This window comes from Physella acuta, unplaced genomic scaffold (genome assembly GCF_028476545.2).
Source record: "Physella acuta isolate Inbredline_101_S28 unplaced genomic scaffold, ASM2847654v3 ptg000079l, whole genome shotgun sequence".
Taxonomy (NCBI): domain Eukaryota; kingdom Metazoa; phylum Mollusca; class Gastropoda; family Physidae; genus Physella; species Physella acuta.
Window position 1 is genome coordinate 2,132,122 of NW_026731599.1, and position 22,177 is coordinate 2,154,298.

The 22,177-nt window shown below is 44.6% G+C and overlaps 1 protein-coding gene across 4 annotated transcripts in view; it reads left to right on the top strand.

Moving 5' to 3' along the window:
- LOC131956452 (endothelin-converting enzyme homolog) overlaps positions 1 to 22,177 on the top strand; it is a 97,789-nt gene that overhangs the window by 21,254 nt on the left and 54,358 nt on the right. The window contains exon 1 of one of the 4 annotated variants that reach the window (XM_059320980.1): positions 19,471 to 19,492. The exons of the other annotated variants lie outside the window; for them this stretch is intronic. The gene's annotated coding sequence lies outside the window, so the exon portion shown is untranslated. Of the gene's footprint in view, positions 1 to 19,470; positions 19,493 to 22,177 lie in introns of those variants that run through there. 4 annotated transcript variants of the gene reach the window in all.

Genomic DNA, 22,177 nt, shown 5'->3' on the forward strand with positions numbered 1-22,177 from the left:
TTTAGTCCGAAATATGCATCGCTGTTTTGAAAACGGCACCCTACTCCCCACCTGGCTGAAAACGACACCCTACTCCCCACCTGGCTGAAAACGACACCCTACTCCCCACCTGGCTGAAAACGGCACCCTACTCCCCACCTGACTGAAAACGACACCCTACTCCCCACCTGGCTGAAAACGGCACCCTACTCCCCACCTGACTGAAAACGACACCCTACTCCCCACCTGGCTGAAAACGGCACCCTACTCCCCACCTGGCTGAAAACGGCACCCTACTCCCCATCTGGCTGAAAACGACACCCTACTCCCCACCTGACTGAGAACGACACCCTACTCCCCACCTGGCTGAAAATGGCACCCTACTATCCACATGGCTGAAAGCGGCACCCTACTCCCCATCTGGCTGAAAACGACACCCTACTCCCCACCTGGCTGAAAACGGCACCCTACTCCCCACCTGACTGAAAACGACACCCTACTCCCCACCTGGCTGAAAATGGCACCCTACTATCCACATGGCTGAAAACGGCACCCTACTCCCCACCTGACTGAAAACGACACCCTACTCCCCACCTGGCTGAAAATGGCACCCTACTATCCACATGGCTGAAAACGACACCCTACTCCCCATCTGGCTGAAAACGACACCCTACTCCCCATTTGCAATCTTGTAAATATGTTTAGAAACTTGTTTTTTTCTCTTTTTACTTTCTTGTATGGGGTCATCCATTTATGACGTCCACAAAATTTGGAATTTTAGACCACTCCCCCTTCCCCCACCCCCTCCCCGTCCAAACGCGTCCACTTTCGAAGAAACGCCTCCCCCCACTCTCAACTTTGTATGTTCACAAACATTTTGTAGACCTCTGAAAACAAGCTGCAAAATCACTGATATGTTATGTGTACATTGCTATATTTTAAACTGATAATGTAATATAAGGATTTGATATATTCGGTAACATCTATGACTGGTACTAAATAATAATTTGGAGTTCCAACTTTCCCAAGATGTCCGTAAGTCTACAGCATCTAAATTTTCTGCGATTGTGTGAATGTGCTAAGACAGGGGTCGGCAACCTGCGGCTCGCGAGCCGAATGCGGCTCTTTTGATGTCAAGATGCGGCTCTTCAGCTCCATGCACAAATATTAATAATGATTTTGTTTTATTTTTAAAACTCATAAAAGTGTATTAGTCTGCAACACTCGGTACCGAACGATATAATAATCTATATATATAATTCTCTTCTGGGAGACGTTAGAAAACAAGCTGCAAGCGCCTCCTTATAGTCCCCTCTCTTTCTGTCTATCACTATCGCTACCACCCCCACCCCACCCCACATGGTCTGGTGAGTTGTGGTCACGCTAAATTAAATGTTTACAAATCGTAGAGCCGGGTTTAGTGACGGCTATTAGGGGCAGATAATTTAGTTTGAAACGATTTTAAACTTACAGGAGGTAACTAAGAGGAGGCTGCTTTCACTGGGGGGGGGGGGGTGTAGGGTCGGGGTTAGGGGAAAGGGGGGGGGGGGGTAGTGTTTTAAAGCAAATATTTTCAGTGGCAGCATTGGTACTGTCGAATTCACAAATTATGAATTACTGAAAAGTAGAAAATAAAACAACTAAATAGCGGCGTATGATGCGCCGCGGGTCGGCTCGTATATTTAAAATAGCCACTCGCTATTCTATCAGAATATTTAGTTACTCCCTATTTCAATGTACTTCAATGTTTTCGAAAGCTGAGTTTTTTAAATGTAAACAATGCCTGTGTTTGGATCATAGTTATCGGGGCAATGGTTTCTTACACTACCACTCACCACCATGGCGTGCTTGATGAAAGCCTTGAGTGTAAGTTAATCACTCACCGCCCAAGTATCGAGGACGGAAAGTGGCGCTCACATGATCCCGATTACACTACCGCAGGGGCGTCGCGTACGGTTCCTAGCCGTAATCATTGAATGCGTATTGAAGGGTGCTCCTTAAAATTAAAGTAGGCGCTTAGTGCTCACGGGATAGTACTGGGCGCCGAATCGCACCCGGCAGAAACCCCCGAGGACGCGCATGGTTCGATTTAGTGAGCGACTATAGCAACCCATTGTATCCATAGCCTATCGCCCTGTTTTAAATGAACGTAGGCGCCATGGTGCTCATGGGTAAGCCCGTGGCGCCAAATCTCCCCCTGACGGGGAGCCGGAGTGCGCACAATCGAGAACAATCGCACCATCCCGGGGCGCCGCCCTTGCGAAATTAGAAAAATATTTTTTTGCAGAAACCTCCCCTGCAGTGTTGTAATCAACACTTTAAAGTTTCACGACGATTGTATGAACGGTGCCAATCCGCAATGGACGTTATTTTTATATACCATACTAGGCATACTGCCTAGCTTCGCTTAGGTTTTCAAAAAAGTTGAGAAATTAAATAATTGATTAATAGGCGATTGGCTGTTATGTTAAACGCTTAGGGCCTAAATTTATACAGTGGGGTACTTTTTTTGTATCCATAAATTGATAAGAATATTCGCAACTTATTACTCGCAAGGTTATTAGAACTGAAAGGGCTTTCATAAAAATTATCAATCAAATATTATACTAAATTACTTTTGCAATTACTTTTACAATTTCAATACAATACAAAACTTAACTTATAACAAAATATCCATTTAAAACAATGCTATACTTTATGATTTTTGTTTTTTCTTAAAAAGAGTATACAAAATATTTAAAAATTGTTACATTAAAAAGTTACCTCCCCTGCTCATAGACCAATTGACCAAATTTCGTATAATGAGAATTTCACTCGCAGTCATTTTTAGCCCTCTTCGAGGGCTTTAATGCTGACCAACAGATTTTCCATACGGCCCGTTTATCTATAGAGGTGTATGCAAAAAATTAACCAGTTATACAAAGAGTAAGTACCCTAAAATTTGCGTAGAAATTACCCAGTTTTCCCCATAAAATACAAAGATTATATAGGGAAATACAACTGGTCAGTTTTGACCGCTTTACGAAGTTTTCCCAGATATGCCGAGTTTTTTGTGACACCCCTAGGTGTTCTTCTACCACCTCACAAAATATCAAGGGGGGTCGTCGGAGGAAATTTTTTTTCGTAATAGAGCTCATATAAAGAGAATTTCACTCGCGGTCACTTTTTAGCCCTCGTCGAGGGCTTTGAGTGTAACCGACAGTTTTCCCTAAAGGTCAAGCCATTGACCTAGGAGCATGTAAAAAATTAGCCAGATATACTGAGCTTAAGTACCCTAAAGTCTGCGTTGAAATGACCCTCTGTTTTTCCCATAAAATACAAAGATTATATAGGGAAATACAACTGGTCAGTTTTGACCGCTTTACGAAGTTTTCCCAGATATGCCGAGTTTTTTGTGACACCCCTAGGTGTTCGTCTACCACCTCACAAAATATCAAGGGGGGTCGTCGGAGGAAATTTTTTTTCGTAATATACCCCATATAAGGCGCCGGTCAGTAGAGGTCAGTTTTGACCCCCTCTCCGTAGACTTTTCGGCCAACCGTCACCGGCCCTCGTGTTCTATCGCCCCAAGGCACCATCGTGCCAAATTTGACGCGCCTGCGTCGCAGGGAAGTGCCCTATCGGGCACCCGACCACTTTGCTTTATATATATAGATATAGAGAAGAATCGAATAGCGCCTGCCTGAGCAGTTTTCTGAACAACTTCCCTAAGTTTCATGGCGATCGGATGAAAGGAATAGTAATGCATAAAAGAAAAACAGACACACACACAAACGCACACACATACATTTTATATATATATATATATATATATATATATATATATATATATATATATATATATATATATATATATATATTAAAGAACATGATATTGACATGAAAATGTGAGTGGCTCTTTAAAAACTGGGAAATTTAGTAAATTGTAACTTCTGGCTCTTCCGTCTCAAAAGGTTGCCGACCCCTGTGCTAAGACTATCTAAAATTATTTTTAATTTAAAGAGTTATCGCGCATGGACGCAGTGTACCCTGCGATTTGAAAGTGTTTTTTTACCTACTATTTTTCATAAAGAGTTGCAAGCCTCATACATTTTATTGTAGATCTACAGGCAATAGGTTGTTGTTCTAGGTTATTGTCACTTGTGGCTGTCTAGCTATTAATTACTATATGGGTCTGGGTAAATTCGACAAGTCAGCGTGACGTCATTACATTTCTTTTAAACTTCACTGTACACGTGTTTACATGACAAACAACCTCTCCACCTGTTGTGTGTACGCGCTGTTCGTTAGCCCTACACACCTGAATACGCGCTGTCCGTTAGCCCTACACACCTGAATACGCGCTGACCGTTAGCCATACACACCTGAACAAGCGAGCACATTACACACGCGCTGATATTAAATATCGAAATTGTAACGTGGTTATTTTGACTTTTTACCCTCGAATACAAAGTATAAAGGAAGAATTGTAATTGTGCACACAAAAAAAAACCCCGAGATATTTATAAATCTCGACGTTTTACACCTGCCTGAGTCGGGGAAATTTTGAAATTTTGTCCGTCTGTGTGTGTCTCTGTGTGTGTGTGTGTGCATGTGTGTCTGCGAACACGATAACTTGAGTACCGTTACAGCTAGGTTGATGAAATTTCATATATAAGTATTTTATTAAATTTGTAGTTCAGTTTCAACTTTTCAGCGATTTCCGGTAAACGGAAGTGGAACTTATTCCACTTTCAATTTTTCAAAAGCCTATAACTTGAGTACTGTTTCTGATAGATGGATGAAATTTCACATGTAAGTAAAAATTCTAATTCTCTGCCTTCTGTCAAATTTTGAGTAATTTCCGTATACCGGGATTAGTACTTTACGTTTTTTCCGATATCTCAAAAAACGCTAATTAATTTATACCAATATTACGCACTATTATACACCCATTGTTTGCTGTTCACTTAGTACCAATTATATTTTCTAAAAGATTCTTTTCTATTTTAAAACGTTCAAGTATGTAAAAAATTGATTGAAAATCATGTCTATATCCCGAGTTGCCATCCACGTTGTGTTACATGAGAACATTCGAGAAAGTTTACGGGAGATCACTCTCGCTGTATTTAACCAAACATGGTCTCAATCCTCGGCGAGATAGTGAATGTCAAGGTCTAGGTTAAGGGTCAAGGCAGAGGCGTATCCAGGTTTTCGTTGTAGGGGGAGCGAAAAGAGCAAAAAAAGGCGCCTAATTTTTAACACGTTCTATATACGAGTATTTTAAATATATATATATATATATATATATATATATATATATATATATATATATATATATATATATATATATATATAACTAGCTGTATGTTATTACTTCGCTATGATGTAAAATAAACTGAAAGTAGCACTCTTAAGGAATAAGAAAAAACACACAATGTAGGCCGACAAAACAAAAATTGTATTAATCTGAACAAAAAAAGTATACACACACTACAACCAAAAACAATGAACGTAACACAATCTATTTTGTAATTCTTGTAAAATAATTCCTGGGAAATTATTTAAGACAAGTGAAATAGGGGAAATAATCACTCTCTTAGTATAAATATGTATATATCTACACATTTAATTATAAATTTCAAAACAAATAAATAGTTACTTAAGAATATAATCAAATTGTTTAACACTATTCGTGCTTACAATTTTTTTTGTCTATAATCAAAATTTAATATATCGTCATCATAAATGCTAAAGTATTACAGCATAATGAAAGTTTTTTTAAATCAGAGATTGTATAAAACCACGCTTTTCGTTATTATAGAACAACATTCGGAATAACAGTCTACATTTAACTAAATTTCGGTCTTTTAGTTCAGATCATATATTTTTAATTAATTACTGCTTCTTTGTGTTCTTTAAAGATCATTTTTTAACATAGTGATAGGTATGGGTTAGATCACTGTATTGATCACACACCTTTTTACTGGTAATTGCAAAAACAATATTCACAGAGTTTTACGTTTAAAAAGCTAATTTTCTGGCGGCATGGTACTTTGGTACATCATTACGCGTTTTTCTACATGTGCTTAACAGATCAGTTCGGGGTGGGTGGGGGGGGGGGGGGGGGTGGGTTCAACTTCATTCACCACTGTCCGGTCACTTTAGGTCAATTATCCAACCCAGTGTATACCTAGGTGTGACATTAATGTCGCTCTACACAATTGTGGTGGTGAAGTGTGTGTGTGGGGGGGGGGGGGGGGGGGGAGAGATAACCAACTCAGAGTGAATATAGCGTCAGTTTTTAGATGACTTTCCTAAACATACATATATACAGTGGCGTAGCGAGGTCGGGTGTTGTAAACGTAGACACTACTAGACTAGTACAATAATGCTTAATTGCTGCATGAAAAGAAAACTTGTGATTTACATAGATGTGCCGACCAAAAATATTTTTTTAACAAATATCATTGTTTAAATCTTTGAGTTTAAAAAGTTTCCAAAAAGGCGCCACTTTGCTGAAAATGGCCAGAGGGGGAGCGGCCGCTCCCCCTGCTCCCCCCCTGCGTACGCTACTGGGTCAAGGTTAGGGGTGAAGGACCCGCAGAACACAGTGCCGGCCATGAAAATCTTGAAAGCCGGCGTCTGATGAATCTGGCTAATGATGTTTGCCGTCCGTGGCGTGTTGACCTCGGCCGTGTGATGACCACTGGCTAGTGAATAACGTCTTCAGCTCCACCGTGGTGTAGCCGTCTCCTGGCTGGAAGCGGCTACCCAAATAGCCGTGTTGACATTTGAGCCGTACGGCCGGTATTTGCTGACCAGTGTCCAGCCGGACCACGGCTTGTCTCCGGGCATCTGATCAAACATTGCTGACCGGATGTTAGCGTCCTCACTGCCAGGCCATTTCCTATTTCCGGTGCCTTCTAGTCAAGGAATTCCTAATTATCTCTGGGCCGGGCCAGCACGACTGAGGGGACAGGCAGCTGACGTCATCAAATGGCCGCCCAGAGGCCTTTAGAGCTGGACGACAAGTTGAAAGGAAATGATGAGTTCCTCGTCTGCTGGTTCACGTCTGCCGACCCAGTCACGTCATCGGTCGTCCAGATCCGGCGATTGTCGGGTAAGGCCGGACTTTGGTCAGTTTTCTGAGTAGTTAAGTCTTCATTAGACTTTGGTCAGTTTTCTGAGTAGTTAAGTCTTCATTAGACTTTGGTCAGTTTTCTGAGTAGTTAAGTCTTCATTAGGCTTTGGTCAGTTTTCTGAGTAGTTAAGTCTTCATTAGACTTTGGTCAGTTTTCTGAGTAGTTAAGTCTTCATTAGGCTTTGGTCAGTTTTCTGAGTAGTTAAGTCTTCATTAGGCTTTGGTCAGTTTTCTGAGTAGTTAAGTCTTCATTAGACTTTGGTCAGTTTTCTGAGTAGTTAAGTCTTCATTAGACTTTGGTCAGTTTTCTGAGTAGTTAAGTCTTCATTAGGCTTTGGTCAGTTTTCTGAGTAGTTAAGTCTTCATTAGGCTTTGGTCAGTTTTCTGAGTAGTTAAGTCTTCATTAGACTTTGGTCAGTTTTCTGAGTAGTTAAGTCTTCATTAGACTTTGGTCAGTTTTCTGAGTAGTTAAGTCTTCATTAGGCTTTGGTCAGTTTTCTGAGTAGTTAAGTCTTCATTAGGCTTTGGTCAGTTTTCTGAGTAGTTAAGTCTTCATTAGGCTTTGGTCAGTTTTCTGAGTAGTTAAGTCTTCATTAGACTTTGGTCAGTTTTCTGAGTAGTTAAGTCTTCATTAGGCTTTGGTCAGTTTTCTGAGTAGTTAAGTCTTCATTAGACTTTGGTCAGTTTTCTGAGTAGTTAAGTCTTCATTAGGCTTTGGTCAGTTTTCTGAGTAGTTAAGTCTTCATTAGGCTTTGGTCAGTTTTCTGAGTAGTTAAGTCTTCATTAGACTTTGGTCAGTTTTCTGAGTAGTTAAGTCTTCATTAGACTTTGGTCAGTTTTCTGAGTAGTTAAGTCTTCATTAGGCTTTGGTCAGTTTTCTGAGTAGTTAAGTCTTCATTAGGCTTTGGTCAGTTTTCTGAGTAGTTAAGTCTTCATTAGACTTTGGTCAGTTTTCTGAGTAGTTAAGTCTTCATTAGACTTTGGTCAGTTTTCTGAGTAGTTAAGTCTTCATTAGGCTTTGGTCAGTTTTCTGAGTAGTTAAGTCTTCATTAGGCTTTGGTCAGTTTTCTGAGTAGTTAAGTCTTCATTAGGCTTTGGTCAGTTTTCTGAGTAGTTAAGTCTTCATTAGGCTTTGGTCAGTTTTCTGAGTAGTTAAGTCTTCATTAGGCTTTGGTCAGTTTTCTGAGTAGTTAAGTCTTCATTAGGCTTTGGTCAGTTTTCTGAGTAGTTAAGTCTTCATTAGGCTTTGGTCAGTTTTCTGAGTAGTTAAGTCTTCATTAGGCTTTGGTCAGTTTTCTGAGTAGTTAAGTCTTCATTAGACTTTGGTCAGTTTTCTGAGTAGTTAAGTCTTCATTAGGCTTTGGTCAGTTTCCTGAGTAGTTAAGTCTTCATTAGACTTTGGTCAGTTTTCTGAGTAGTTAAGTCTTCATTAGGCTTTGGTCAGTTTTCTGAGTAGTTAAGTCTTCATTAGGCTTTGGTCAGTTTTCTGAGTAGTTAAGTCTTCATTAGGCTTTGGTCAGTTTTCTGAGTAGTTAAGTCTTCATTAGACTTTGGTCAGTTTTCTGAGTAGTTAAGTCTTCATTAGACTTTGGTCAGTTTTCTGAGTAGTTAAGTCTTCATTAGGCTTTGGTCAGTTTTCTGAGTAGTTAAGTCTTCATTAGGCTTTGGTCAGTTTTCTGAGTAGTTAAGTCTTCATTAGACTTTGGTCAGTTTTCTGAGTAGTTAAGTCTTCATTAGGCTTTGGTCAGTTTTCTGAGTAGTTAAGTCTTCATTAGGCTTTGGTCAGTTTTCTGAGTAGTTAAGTCTTCATTAGGCTTTGCTCAGTTTTCTGAGTAGTTAAGTCTTCATTAGGCTTTGGTCAGTTTTCTGAGTAGTTAAGTCTTCATTAGGCTTTGGTCAGTTTTCTGAGTAGTTAAGTCTTCATTAGGCTTTGGTCAGTTTTCTGAGTAGTTAAGTCTTCATTAGGCTTTGGTCAGTTTTCTGAGTAGTTAAGTCTTCATTAGACTTTGGTCAGTTTTCTGAGTAGTTAAGTCTTCATTAGACTTTGGTCAGTTTTCTGAGTAGTTAAGTCTTCATTAGGCTTTGGTCAGTTTTCTGAGTAGTTAAGTCTTCATTAGACTTTGGTCAGTTTTCTGAGTAGTTAAGTCTTCATTAGACTTTGGTCAGTTTTCTGAGTCGTTAAGTCTTCATTAGGCTTTGGTCAGTTTTCTGAGTAGTTAAGTCTTCATTAGGCTTTGGTCAGTTTTCTGAGTAGTTAAGTCTTCATTAGGCTTTGGTCAGTTTTCTGAGAAGTTAAGTCTTCATTAGACTTTGGTCAGTTTTCTGAGTAGTTAAGTCTTCATTAGACTTTGGTCAGTTTTCTGAGTAGTTAAGTCTTCATTAGGCTTTGGTCAGTTTTCTGAGTAGTTAAGTCTTCATTAGACTTTGGTCAGTTTTCTGAGTAGTTAAGTCTTCATTAGACTTTGGTCAGTTTTCTGAGTAGTTAAGTCTTCATTAGACTTTGGTCAGTTTTCTGAGTAGTTAAGTCTTCATTAGACTTTGGTCAGTTTTCTGAGTAGTTAAGTCTTCATTAGACTTTGGTCAGTTTTCTGAGTAGTTAAGTCTTCATTAGGCTTTGGTCAGTTTTCTGAGTAGTTAAGTCTTCATTAGACTTTGGTCAGTTTTCTGAGTAGTTAAGTCTTCATTAGACTTTGGTCAGTTTTCTGAGTAGTTAAGTCTTCATTAGACTTTGGTCAGTTTTCTGAGTAGTTAAGTCTTCATTAGACTTTGGTCAGTTTTCTGAGTAGTTAAGTCTTCATTAGGCTTTGGTCAGTTTTCTGAGTAGTTAAGTCTTCATTAGACTTTGGTCAGTTTTCTGAGTAGTTAAGTCTTCATTAGGCTTTGGTCAGTTTTCTGAGTAGTTAAGTCTTCATTAGGCTTTGGTCTATTGGCCAGCGCTTTTACTCAATATTTTCTCTATCAGCTGCACTGTTTGGCTGACTGTAGGCCATATCTGACTGGCTGTGGGCCATGTATGACTGGCTGTGGGCCATGTATGACTGGCTGTGGGCCATGACTGGCTGTGGGCCATATCTGACTGGCTGTGGGCCATGTATGACTGGCTGTGGGCCATGTATGACTGGCTGTGGGCCATGTATGACTGGCTGTGGGCCATGACTGGCTGTGGGCCATGTCTGACTGGCTGTGGGCCATGTATGACTGGCTGTGGGCCATGTATGACTGGCTGTGGGCCATGACTGGCTGTGAGCCATGTATGACTGGCTGTGGGCCATGTATGACTGGCTGTGGGCCATGACTGGCTGTGGGCCATATCTGACTGGCTGTGGGCCATGACTGGCTGTGGGCCATGTATGACTGGCTGTGGGCCATGACTGGCTGTGGGCCATGTATGACTGGCTGTGGGCCATGACTGGCTGTGGGCCATGACTGGCTGTGGGCCATGACTGGCTGTGGGCCATGTATGACTGGCTGTGGGCCATGACTGGCTGTGGGCCATATCTGACTGGCTGTGGGCCATGACTGGCTGTGGGCCATGACTGGCTGTGGGCCATGACTGGCTGTGGGCCATGTATGACTGGCTGTGGGCCATGACTGGCTATGGGCCATATCTGACTGGCTGTGGGCCATGTATGACTGGCTGTGGACCATGTATGACTGGCTGTGGGCCATGACTGGCTGTGGGCCATGTATGACTGGCTGTGGGCCATGACTGGCTGTGGGCCATGACTGGCTGTGGGCCATGACTGGCTGTGGGCCATGTATGACTGGCTGTGGACCATGTATGACTGGCTGTGGGCCATGACTGGCTGTGGGCCATGACTGGCTGTGGGCCATGACTGGCTGTGGGCCATGACTGGCTGTGGGCCATGTATGACTGGCTGTGGGCCATGACTGGCTGTGGGCCATGTATGACTGGCTGTGGGCCATGACTGGCTGTGGGCCATGACTGGCTGTGGGCCATGACTGGCTGTGGGCCATGTATGACTGGCTGTGGGCCATGTATGACTGGCTGTGGGCCATGACTGGCTGTGGGCCATGACTGGCTGTGGGCCATGACTGGCTGTGGGCCATGACTGGCTGTGGGCCATGTATGACTGGCTGTGGACCATGTATGACTGGCTGTGGGCCATGTATGACTGGCTGTGGGCCATGTATGACTGGCTGTGGGCCATGACTGGCTGTGGGCCATATCTGACTGGCTGTGGGCCATGACTGGCTGTGGGCCATGTCTGACTGTAGGCCATATCTGACTGGCTGTGGGCCATATCTGACTGGCTGTGGGCCATGTATGACTGGCTGTGGGCCATGACTGGCTGTGGGCCATATCTGACTGGCTGTGGGCCATGACTGGCTGTGGGCCATGTCTGACTGTAGGCCATATCTGACTGGCTGTGGGCCATATCTGACTGGCTGTGGGCCATGTATCCTTGTACCGGCTTTCTTCATGCGAGCCGGTCTTACAGCGTGTGTGTCTTTGTACCTGCTTTCTTCATGCGAGCCGGTCTTACAGCGTGTGTGTCTTTGTACCGGCTTTCTTCATGCGAGCCAGTCTTACAGTGTGTGTCTTTGTACCGGCTTTCTTCATGCGAGCCGGTCTTACAGTGTGTGTCTTTGTACCGGCTTTCTTCATGCGAGCCAGTCTTACAGTGTGTGTGTCTTTGTACCGGCTTTCTTGATGCGAGCCGGTCTTACAGTGTGTGTCTTTGTACCGGCTTTCTTCATGCGAGCCGGTCTTACAGTGTGTGTCTTTGTACCGGCTTTCTTCATGCGAGCCGGTCTTACAGTGTGTGTGTCTTTGTACCGGCTTTCTTCATGCGAGCCGGTCTTACAGTGTGTGTCTTTGTACCGGCTTTCTTCATGCGAGCCGGTCTTACAGTGTGTGTGTCTTTGTACCGGCTTTCTTCATGCGAGCCGGTCTTACAGTGTGTGTCTTTGTACCGGCTTTCTTCATGCGAGCCGGTCTTACAGTGTGTGTGTCTTTGTACCGGCTTTCTTCATGCGAGCCGGTCTTACAGTGTGTGTCTTTGTACCGGCTTTCTTCATGCGAGCCGGTCTTACAGTGTGTGTGTCTTTGTACCGGCTTTCTTCATGCGAGCCGGTCTTACAGTGTGTGTCTTTGTACCGGCTTTCTTCATGCGAGCCGGTCTTACAGTGTGTGTGTCTTTGTACCGGCTTTCTTCATGCGAGCCGGTCTTACAGTGTGTGTCTTTGTACCGGCTTTCTTCATGCGAGCCGGTCTTACAGTGTGTGTGTCTTTGTACCGGCTTTCTTCATGCGAGCCGGTCTTACAGTGTGTGTCTTTGTACCGGCTTTCTTCATGCGAGCCGGTCTTACAGTGTGTGTGTCTTTGTACCGGCTTTCTTCATGCGAGCCGGTCTTACAGTGTGTGTCTTTGTACCGGCTTTCTTCATGCGAGCCGGTCTTACAGTGTGTGTGTCTTTGTACCGGCTTTCTTCATGCGAGCCGGTCTTACAGTGTCTTTGTACCGGCTTTCTTCATGCGAGCCGGTCTTACAGTGTCTTTGTACCGGCTTTCTTCATGCGAGCCGGTCTTACAGTATCCTTGTACCGGCTTTCTTCATGCGAGCCGGTCTTACAGTGTGTGTCTTTGTACCGGCTTTCTTCATGCGAGCCGGTCTTACAGTGTGAGTCTTTGTACCGGCTTTCTTCATGCGAGCCGGTCTTACAGTGTGAGTCTTTGTACCGGCTTTCTTCATGCGAGCCGGTCTTACAGTGTGTGTCTTTGTACCGGCTTTCTTCATGCGAGCCGGTCTTACAGTGTGTGTGTCTTTGTACCGGCTTTCTTCATGCGAGCCGGTCTTACAGTGTAAGTCTTTGTACCGGCTTTCTTCATGCGAGCCGGTCTTACAGTGTGAGTCTTTGTACCGGCTTTCTTCATGCGAGCCGGTCTTACAGTGTGTGTCTTTGTACCGGCTTTCTTCATGCGAGCCGGTCTTACAGTGTGTGTCTTTGTACCGGCTTTCTTCATGCGAGCCGGTCTTACAGTGTGAGTCTTTGTACCGGCTTTCTTCATGCGAGCCGGTCTTACAGTGTGTGTCTTTGTACCGGCTTTCTTCATGCGAGCCGGTCTTACAGTGTGTGTCTTTGTACCGGCTTTCTTCATGCGAGCCGGTCTTACAGTGTGTGTGTCTTTGTACCGGCTTTCTTCATGCGAACCGGTCTTACAGTGTGTGTCTTTGTACCGGCTTTCTTCATGCGAGCCGGTCTTACAGTGTGAGTCTTTGTACCGGCTTTCTTCATGCGAGCCGGTCTTACAGTGTGTGTCTTTGTACCGGCTTTCTTCACGCGAGCCGGTCCTAATGTACCAGCCTCTGGCCAGGATGACAAACCGTCACGTGACTTTCTCACCCCTCATTCAAGCGGCCGACCCCTCCCCCCTACATGTAAGCGGCCGACACCCCCCCCCCCCCCCCCCCATGCAACTTTTTTCCATAAATCACTCCTAACCAGGGTATCAAAACGCGGGAGAATCGATTCTAATAGTTATCGATCCTATTATTTTTGTCTGCAGTATTTCGATTTCTAGATTCTCCATTTCTGTTTCGTGTAAGTCAATGTACATTTTCTATTTTCATATGATATGTTTGTGTGTATGTGTGATTTTCTATTGTCGTAAATATATATATATATATATATATATATATATATATATATATATATATATATATATACTTATGTATGTGTGTATGTGTGTGTATGTGGGAGTATGTGTGTGTATATGTATGTGCGTATGTATGTATGTATATATGTATGTATGTGGTGTAAGTTACAATTGATGCGAATTTTGAAATCACAAACATCAAGTATACAGAGCGTCCCTGTATGTATGTATGTATGTATGTATGTATGTATGTATGCATGTATGTATGTATGTGTAAAGTACAATTGATGCAAATTTTGAAATCACAAACATCAAGTATCCAGAGCCTCCCTACGCCGCTATAGCCGACATACGCGAGGTGCTTACAACATCTCACAGACTGTCGAGGAAAAAACATTGTGCTTAAGTCCCCTTACACTCGAGAATAACGAAGCGCGTTGCTTATTTCCTCGATCAAAACAAAAGAACTTCCTTGATTGACGCCGTCCTATCCATGTATACGGAATTTTAAAATATTCCATATATACGGAATTTAAAAATATTCCGTATATACGGAATTTAAAAATATTCCATATATACGGAATTTAAAAATATTCCATATATACGGAATTTAAAAATATTCCATATATACGGAATTTAAAATATTCCATATATACGGAATTTAAAAATATTCCATATAAACGGAATTTTAAAATATTCCATATATACGGAATTTAAAAATATTCCATATATACGGAATTTAAAAATATTCCATATATACGGAATTTTAAAATATTCCATATATACGGAATTTTAAAATACTCCATATATACGGAATTTTAAAATATTCCATATATACGGAATTTTAAAATATTCCATATATACGGAATTTAAAAATATTCCATATATACGCAATTTAAAAATATTCCGTATATACGGAATTTTAAAATATTCCATATATACGGAATTTAAAAATATTCCATATATACGCAATTTAAAAATATTCCATATATACGGAATTTAAAAATATTCCATATATACGGAATTTAAAAATATTCCATATATACGGAATTTTAAAATATTCCATATATACGGAATTTTAAAATACTCCATATATACGGAATTTTAAAATATTCCATATATACGGAATTTTAAAATATTCCATATATACGGAATTTAAAAATATTCCATATATACGCAATTTAAAAATATTCCGTATATACGGAATTTTAAAATATTCCATATATACGGAATTTAAAAATATTCCATATATACGCAATTTAAAAATATTCCATATATACGGAATTTTAAAATATTCCATATATATTCCGTTCATAGTTTTAAAATAAGTTTAGAGAAATTATTCATTTTGTATATTTTCCCTTCATGAGACAGTATAAGCACCATAGGTCTAGGAAAACCTGCCACCCCTACACAAGCCCACATAGAATCACCTAAACCTGTCACCCCTACACAAGCCCACATAGAATCACCTAAACCTGTCACCCCTACACAAGCCCTCATAGAATCACCTAAACCTGTCACCCCTACACAAGCCCACATAGAATCACCTAAACATGTCACCCCTACACAAGTCCACATAGAATCCCCTAAACATGTCACCCCTACACAAGTCCACATAGAATCCCCTAAACATGTCACCCCTACACAAGCCCACACAGAATCACCTAAACCTGTCACCCCTACACAAGCCCACATAGAATCACCTAAACCTGTCACCCCTACACAAGCCCTCATAGAATCACCTAAACCTGTCACCCCTACACAAGTCCACATAGAATCACCTAAACCTGTCACCCCTACACAAGCCCACATAGAATCACCTAAACCTGTCACCCCTACACAAGCCCACATAGAATCACCTAAACCTGTCACCCCTACACAAGCCCACATGGCATTAGCCGCTAAAACCTCATTTAAATAAGCGTCGAACCGGAAGTGAATGTGTGGAGAGGGGTAACTAATCGAGTCACGTCACCAATGAAATCGACAACTTCAATTTCTTAGCGCTTGTAGCAACTTCTGGCCAACACCCCTCCCCTGAGTCCCACAACTTTCACCCTACCCCTCCCTTGGTTCGACCCCCCCTCCCCGACATTTTTTCTCTCAGAGACCGACAACGTAGAACGTTACAGACAAGCCAACCTCTGTACAGTAACCAGGTCAGCTGGTTGTAACTGTGGTCATAGTCAGTGGTCAGTCAGTGGTCAGTCAGTGGTCAGTTAGTGGTCAGTCAGTAGTCAGTCAGTGGTCAGTCAGTGGTAAGTTAGTGGTCAGTCAGTAGTCAGTCAGTAGTCAATCAGTAGTCAGTCAGTGGTCAGTAAGTGGTCAGTCAGTCAGTAGTCAGTCAGTGGTCATAGTAAGTAGTCAGTCAGTGGTCAGTCAGTGGTCATAGTCAGTAGTCAGTCAGTAGTCAGTCAGTGGTCAGTCAGTGGTCAGTCAGTGGTCATAGTCAGTAGTCAGTCAGTGGTCAGTCAGTGGTCAGTCAGTGGTCATAGTCAGTAGTCAGTCAGTAGTCAGTCAGTGGTCATAGTCAGTAGTCAGTCAGTAGTCAGTCAGTAGTCAGTCAGTGGTCAGTCAGTGGTCAGTCAGTGTCATAGTCAGTAGTCAGTCAGTGGTCAGTCAGTAGTCAGTCAGTGGTCAGTCAGTGGTCAGTCAGTGGTCAGTCAGTGGTCAGTCAGTGGTCAGTCAGTGGTCAGTCAGTGGTCATAGTCAGTAGTCAGTCAGTAGTCAGTCAGTGGTCAGTCAGTGGTCATAGTCAGTAGTCAGTCAGTGGTCAGTCAGTGGTCAGTCAATGGTCAGTCAGTGGTCAGTCAGTAGTCAGTCAGTGGTCAGTCAGTGGTCAGTCAGTGGTCAGTCAGTGGTCAGTCAGTGGTCAGTCAGTAGTCAGTCAGTGGTCATTCAGTGGTAAGTCAGTGGTCAGTCAGTGGTCAGTCAGTGATCAGTCAGTGGTCATAGTCAGTAGTCAGTCAGTAGTCAGTCAATGGTCAGTCAGTGGTCAGTCAGTAGTCACAGACTGTCGTCCGTCAGATGTCAGAGTAAGTGGCCTCGTCAGTTTGTCGCCACTGTCAACTGGTCCACTACTTGGCCCACTACTTGTGCTAGCAACAACTCCTCTCTGTGATTTGTCTGTGTGTCCTGTATTTGTCTGTGTGTCCTGTATTTGTCTGTGTGTCCTGTATTTGTCACGACCAATGTGTTGCTGGCTCCACTAAGTGATTTGTCTGTGTGTCCTGTACTTGTCTGTGTGTCCTGTATTTGTCATGACCAATGTTTTGCTGACTCCACTAAGTGATTTGTCTGTGTGTCCTGTATTTGTCACGACCGATGTTTTGCTGGCCCCTCCTCTGTTGATTTCTCATTCCAGCTGAAAATGAAGCCCAGCCAACCGTCCATGAAATCACTAAAAACCTCAAGCTCTCCTTTCAGCGGAATAAATCAAAGAAAATATTAGCGGGCCCGCGTCAATCACAGCTTGGCTGTGGCTGCGTGTGCGCCCTGATCTAGTGCGCATTCAATTGCTGCGTCAAATATTTTTACTTCCGGTAGGGCCGAGAACGCCGCCTGTCAATTATTATACATGGTCTGTTTTTATTCTTGACTAGATAAATGGCAAGGTTGATAGTCTTGTCTTTTTCTCTAAACCGAAACCAAAACCAAAATAACCACCTCATCTTCAAATTTAACCGGAAACAAAAAATGTTGAAAACGGATTTTTAACCGGATTTAATCTTTTGCACATTCTTATTAAATATAGTCGTAGTCACGCCCCTAAACTTAGCACCTAAGCTCCAACTTAAAAAACAACTGATATATAGGATATAGACTTTTACCAGTGTCCGCCCCCATCCTACGGACAATTACGTCCACCCCCCCCCCCCTCCGGAAGATTTCTGGACCCCCCCCCCTCCGGCCCTCAGGGAGAAAAAAGTCTGAAAGAAACACTGGTCGCATTTGTAGATCATACATACTAAAGGTAGACACTGTTATAAGTATATTTTCTATATAAATTATATAAATTTCATTTCGTTCGGGGGGGGGGGGGGGCGGTAAAAACAATTCGGGGGGCTTGCCCCCACCCCCCCCCCCGAAAAGATGCCTGGAAGAAACTCTGAAAGGGATTTTTACTTACTTTACTTACTCATGCTGTCACACTTACGATAAAACCAAACTGGCTTCACTTCAATAACTCAATTCCACCCAGCTCTTAGAGACTCTTGTATCTTACTCTTCTGTATGTGTCAGTGAGTCAGTGTGTCAGACATGTGTATCAGTGTGTCAGACATGTGTGTCAGACATGTGTGTCAGTGTGTCATACATGTGTGTCAGTGTGTCAGACATGTGTATCAGTCTATCAGACATGTGTGTCAGTGTGTCAGACGTGTGTGTCAGTGTGTCAGACATGTGTGTCAGGGTGTCAGACATGTGTGTCAGTGTGTCAGACATATGTGTCAGTGTGTCAGACATATGTGTCAGTGTGTCAGACATGTGTGTCAGTGTGTCAGACATGTGTGTCAGTCTGTCAGACATGTGTGTCAGTGTATCAGACATGTGTGTCAGTGAGTCAGTGTGTCAGACATGTGAGTCAGTGTGTCAGACATGTGTGTCAGTCTGTCAGACATGTGTGTCGTGCTGGGCCAGGCTTAGCGTGCGGCATGAGCCGAGCAGACGGCGACTTAGCCCGTGCTGGACGACATCAAACATCAGAGCACGTCACTCATTGGCTCAACCCGCCTCGAGCTGTCACGTGTTGTCACGTGTTGTCACGTGACACCAGCTTAGTCGTGTCCAACAGATTCTTCTGTCAGTATCAACAGTTACATCTGTTGTATTCAGCCATAGGCTCCTGTATTTAGCCATAAGTCCATGTATTCAGCCATAGGCTCCTGTATTTAGCCATAAGTCCATGTATTCAGCCATAGGCTCCTGTATTTAGCCATAGGTCCATGTATTCAGCCATAGGTCCATGTATTCAGCCATAGGTCCATGTATTCAGCCATAAGTCCATGTATTCAGCCATAAGTCCATGTATTCAGCCATGTCCATGTATTCAGCCATAGGCTCCTGTATTTAGCCATAGGTCCATGTATTCAGCCATAGGTCGCTGTATTCAGCCATAAGTACATGTATTCAGCCATAAGTCCATGTATTCAGCCAAAAGTCCAAGTATTCAGCCATAAGTCCATGTATTCAGCCATAAGTCCATGTATTCAGCCATAAGTCCGTGTATTCAGCCATAAGTCCATGTATTCAGCCATAAGTCCGTACATCAGCCATGTATGCAGCTCTATGCTTCTCTGTCGTAATAAATGTATTGATCGGTTATTCCCCCTGTCCCACGTGACCGGTGCCTTGGTTACTAGCGGTATCCATGGACTTGCCCCAGTGGGCGGGCTCAAGTAGCGGGCGCCAGCGTTGAGACAAATAATTGTAGTAATAGAAAAATGATGACCGTGGGACGATGGTAAAGCGATAAATAAAGGGAAGCGACTCCCCGGGCAATCAATAAAAAGCTTTCTACGAATGTTTGGGTCGGCTGGCAGTTTTCTGGTGGTCAGCTCGTGCTCTGTCTTATCTGGGAGTTGTTGCCCCTCTAACCCATCCATTTGACGCCGTCTATTTGCACGGCCCTCATCATAGGGTGTGTCAGAGAGGGAAGCGCGAGTGAGTCGCTTCCCTTGAGCTGAGGACAGGGCGAGGGTTGAGCTAAGATGAGGTGCTGCCCTCTGACTATTGGAGGAGCACGGAGCTTAAGCTGAGGAGTTAAAGGTAGGAAGCTCTTACAATTACTTGAGTTACATCGTACGTCATTCCGCTGGGACGGGTTCGGTTGCATGAACACCTTACATCGTAACTAGACCAAATGCTTACATCGTAACTAGACCAAATGCTCACATCGTGACTAGACCAAATGCTTACATCGTAACTAGACCAAATGCTTACATCGTAACTAGACCAAATGCTCACATCGTGACTAGACCAAATGCTTACATCGTAACTAGACCAAATGCTTACATCGTAACTAGACCAAATGCTCACATCGTGACTAGACCAAATGCTTACATCGTAACTAGACCAAATGCTTACATCGTAACTAGACCAAAATGCTTACATCGTAACTAGACCAAATACTTACATATTAACTAGACCAAATGCTTACATCTTAATTAGACCAAATGCTTACATCGTAATTAGACCATTTTCAAGTAAGCCAGCTGCTTACATATAACTTTCCAAAGATGGTGAATTATCACTCCACTCCAGTGAAATCCACTCAGTCGGTGTATCGTAATGTGGTGAGTCGGGGTGTGACGGGGTGTGACCAGTTGTGTGACGGGGTGTGACGGGGTGTGACGGGGTGTGTCGGGGTGTGACGGGGTGTGACGGGATGTGACGGGGTGTGGCCAGTTGTGTGACGGGGTGTGACCAGTTGTGTGACGGGGTGTGACGGTGTGTGACGGGGTGTGGCCAGTTGTGTGACGGGGTGTGACGGGGTGTGGCCAGTTGTGTGACGGGGTGTGACGGGGTGTGGCCAGTTGTGTGACGGGGTGTGACCAGTTGTGTGACGGGGTGTGACCAGTTGTGTGACGGGGTGTGGCCAGTTGTGTGACGGGGTGTGACCAGTTGTGTGACGGGGTGTGACGGGGTGTGGCCAGTTGTGTGACGGGGTGTGAGGGGTGTGACAAGTTGTGTGACGGGGTGTGACGGGGTGTGACGGGGTGTGACGGGGTGTGTCGGGGTGTGACGGGGTGTGACGGGATGTGACGGGGTGTGACGGGGTGTGAGGGGGTGTGACCAGTTGTGTGACGGGGTGTGACGGGGTGTGGCCAGTTGTGTGACGGGGTGTGACGGGGTGTGGCCAGGTGTGTGACGGGGTGTGACCAGTTGTGTGACGGGGTGTGACGGTGTGTGACGGGGTGTGGCCAGTTGTGTGACGGGGTGTGACCAGTTGTGTGACGGGGTGTGACGGTGTGTGACGGGGTGTGGCCAGTTGTGTGACGGGGTGTGAGGGGTGTGGCCAGTTGTGTGACGGGGTGTGACGGGGTGTGGCCAGTTGTGTGACGGGGTGTGACGGGGTGTGACGGGGTGTGGCCAGTTGTGTGACGGGGTGTGGCCAGTTGTGTGACGGGGTGTGACGGGGTGTGGCCAGTTGTGTGACGGGGTGTGACGGGGTGTGGCCAGTTGTGTGACGGGGTGTGACCGGGTGTGGCCAGTTGTGTGACGGGATGTGACGGGGTGTGGCCAGTTGTGTGACGGGGTGTGACGGGGTGTGGCCAGTTGTGTGACGGGGTGTGACCAGTTGTGTGACGGGGTGTGACGGTGTGTGACGGGGTGTGGCCAGTTGTGTGACGGGGTGTGAGGGGTGTGGCCAGTTGTGTGACGGGGTGTGACGGGGTGTGGCCAGTTGTGTGACGGGGTGTGACGGGGTGTGACGGGGTGTGGCCAGTTGTGTGACGGGGTGTGGCCAGTTGTGTGACGGGGTGTGACGGGGTGTGGCCAGTTGTGTGACGGGGTGTGACGGGGTGTGGCCAGTTGTGTGACGGGGTGTGACCGGGTGTGGCCAGTTGTGTGACGGGATGTGACGGGGTGTGGCCAGTTGTGTGACGGGGTGTGACGGGGTGTGGCCAGTTGTGTGACGGGGTGTGACGGGGTGAGGCCAGTTGTGTGACCGGATGTGACGGGGTGTTGCCAGTTGTGTGACGGGGTGTGACGGGGTGTGACGGGGTGTGGCCAGTTGTGTGACGGGGTGTGACGGGGTGTGGCCAGTTGTGTGACCGGATGTGACGGGGTGTGGCCAGTTGTATGACGGGGTGTGACCAGTTTTGTGACGGGGTGTGACCAGTTTTGTGACGGGGTGTGACCAGTTTTGTGACGGGGTGTGACGGGATGTGACGGGGTGTGACCAGTTGTGACCAGTTGTGTGATGCGCAATGACGGGGAACGCCGCCTGACACCAAAAGATGGTTACTGAAAAAAAAAAGGTTTTCACCTTATCATTGACCTCGTCCATCTTCATAACATCTCGGTCACATTTACGCCGGGTGGGGGTGAGTTTGGCCAGCCACACAGATCATCCCACACACACGATCCACACACACAACCCACCCACAGGGAGACAACCCACCTACTTATAGATTTCAAGGGCTGACAATTTTTTTAGAAGCGGCCCCTAAAAAAGTTTAATTAAAATAATTGCTGCTGCTCTGCGCTGCAGACTCTGTGAAAAGTACAAGCCGCCTGGCCAGTTTTTTGTCGAAATCTGGCCAATTGATTTTCTAGGCCAGCTGTTCTCTCTGTCATATCCTTTGTTAACTTTCTCATCATCTCCGTCAATTGACGTCAGTGGCGGCACCCCGTGCAGTCACCGGAAGTACACGTCATATACACTCGTCTGGGATATTCTACAGCCAGTGGATGTCCACGCCTTCGGTCTGGTGGATGTCTCTTCATGGG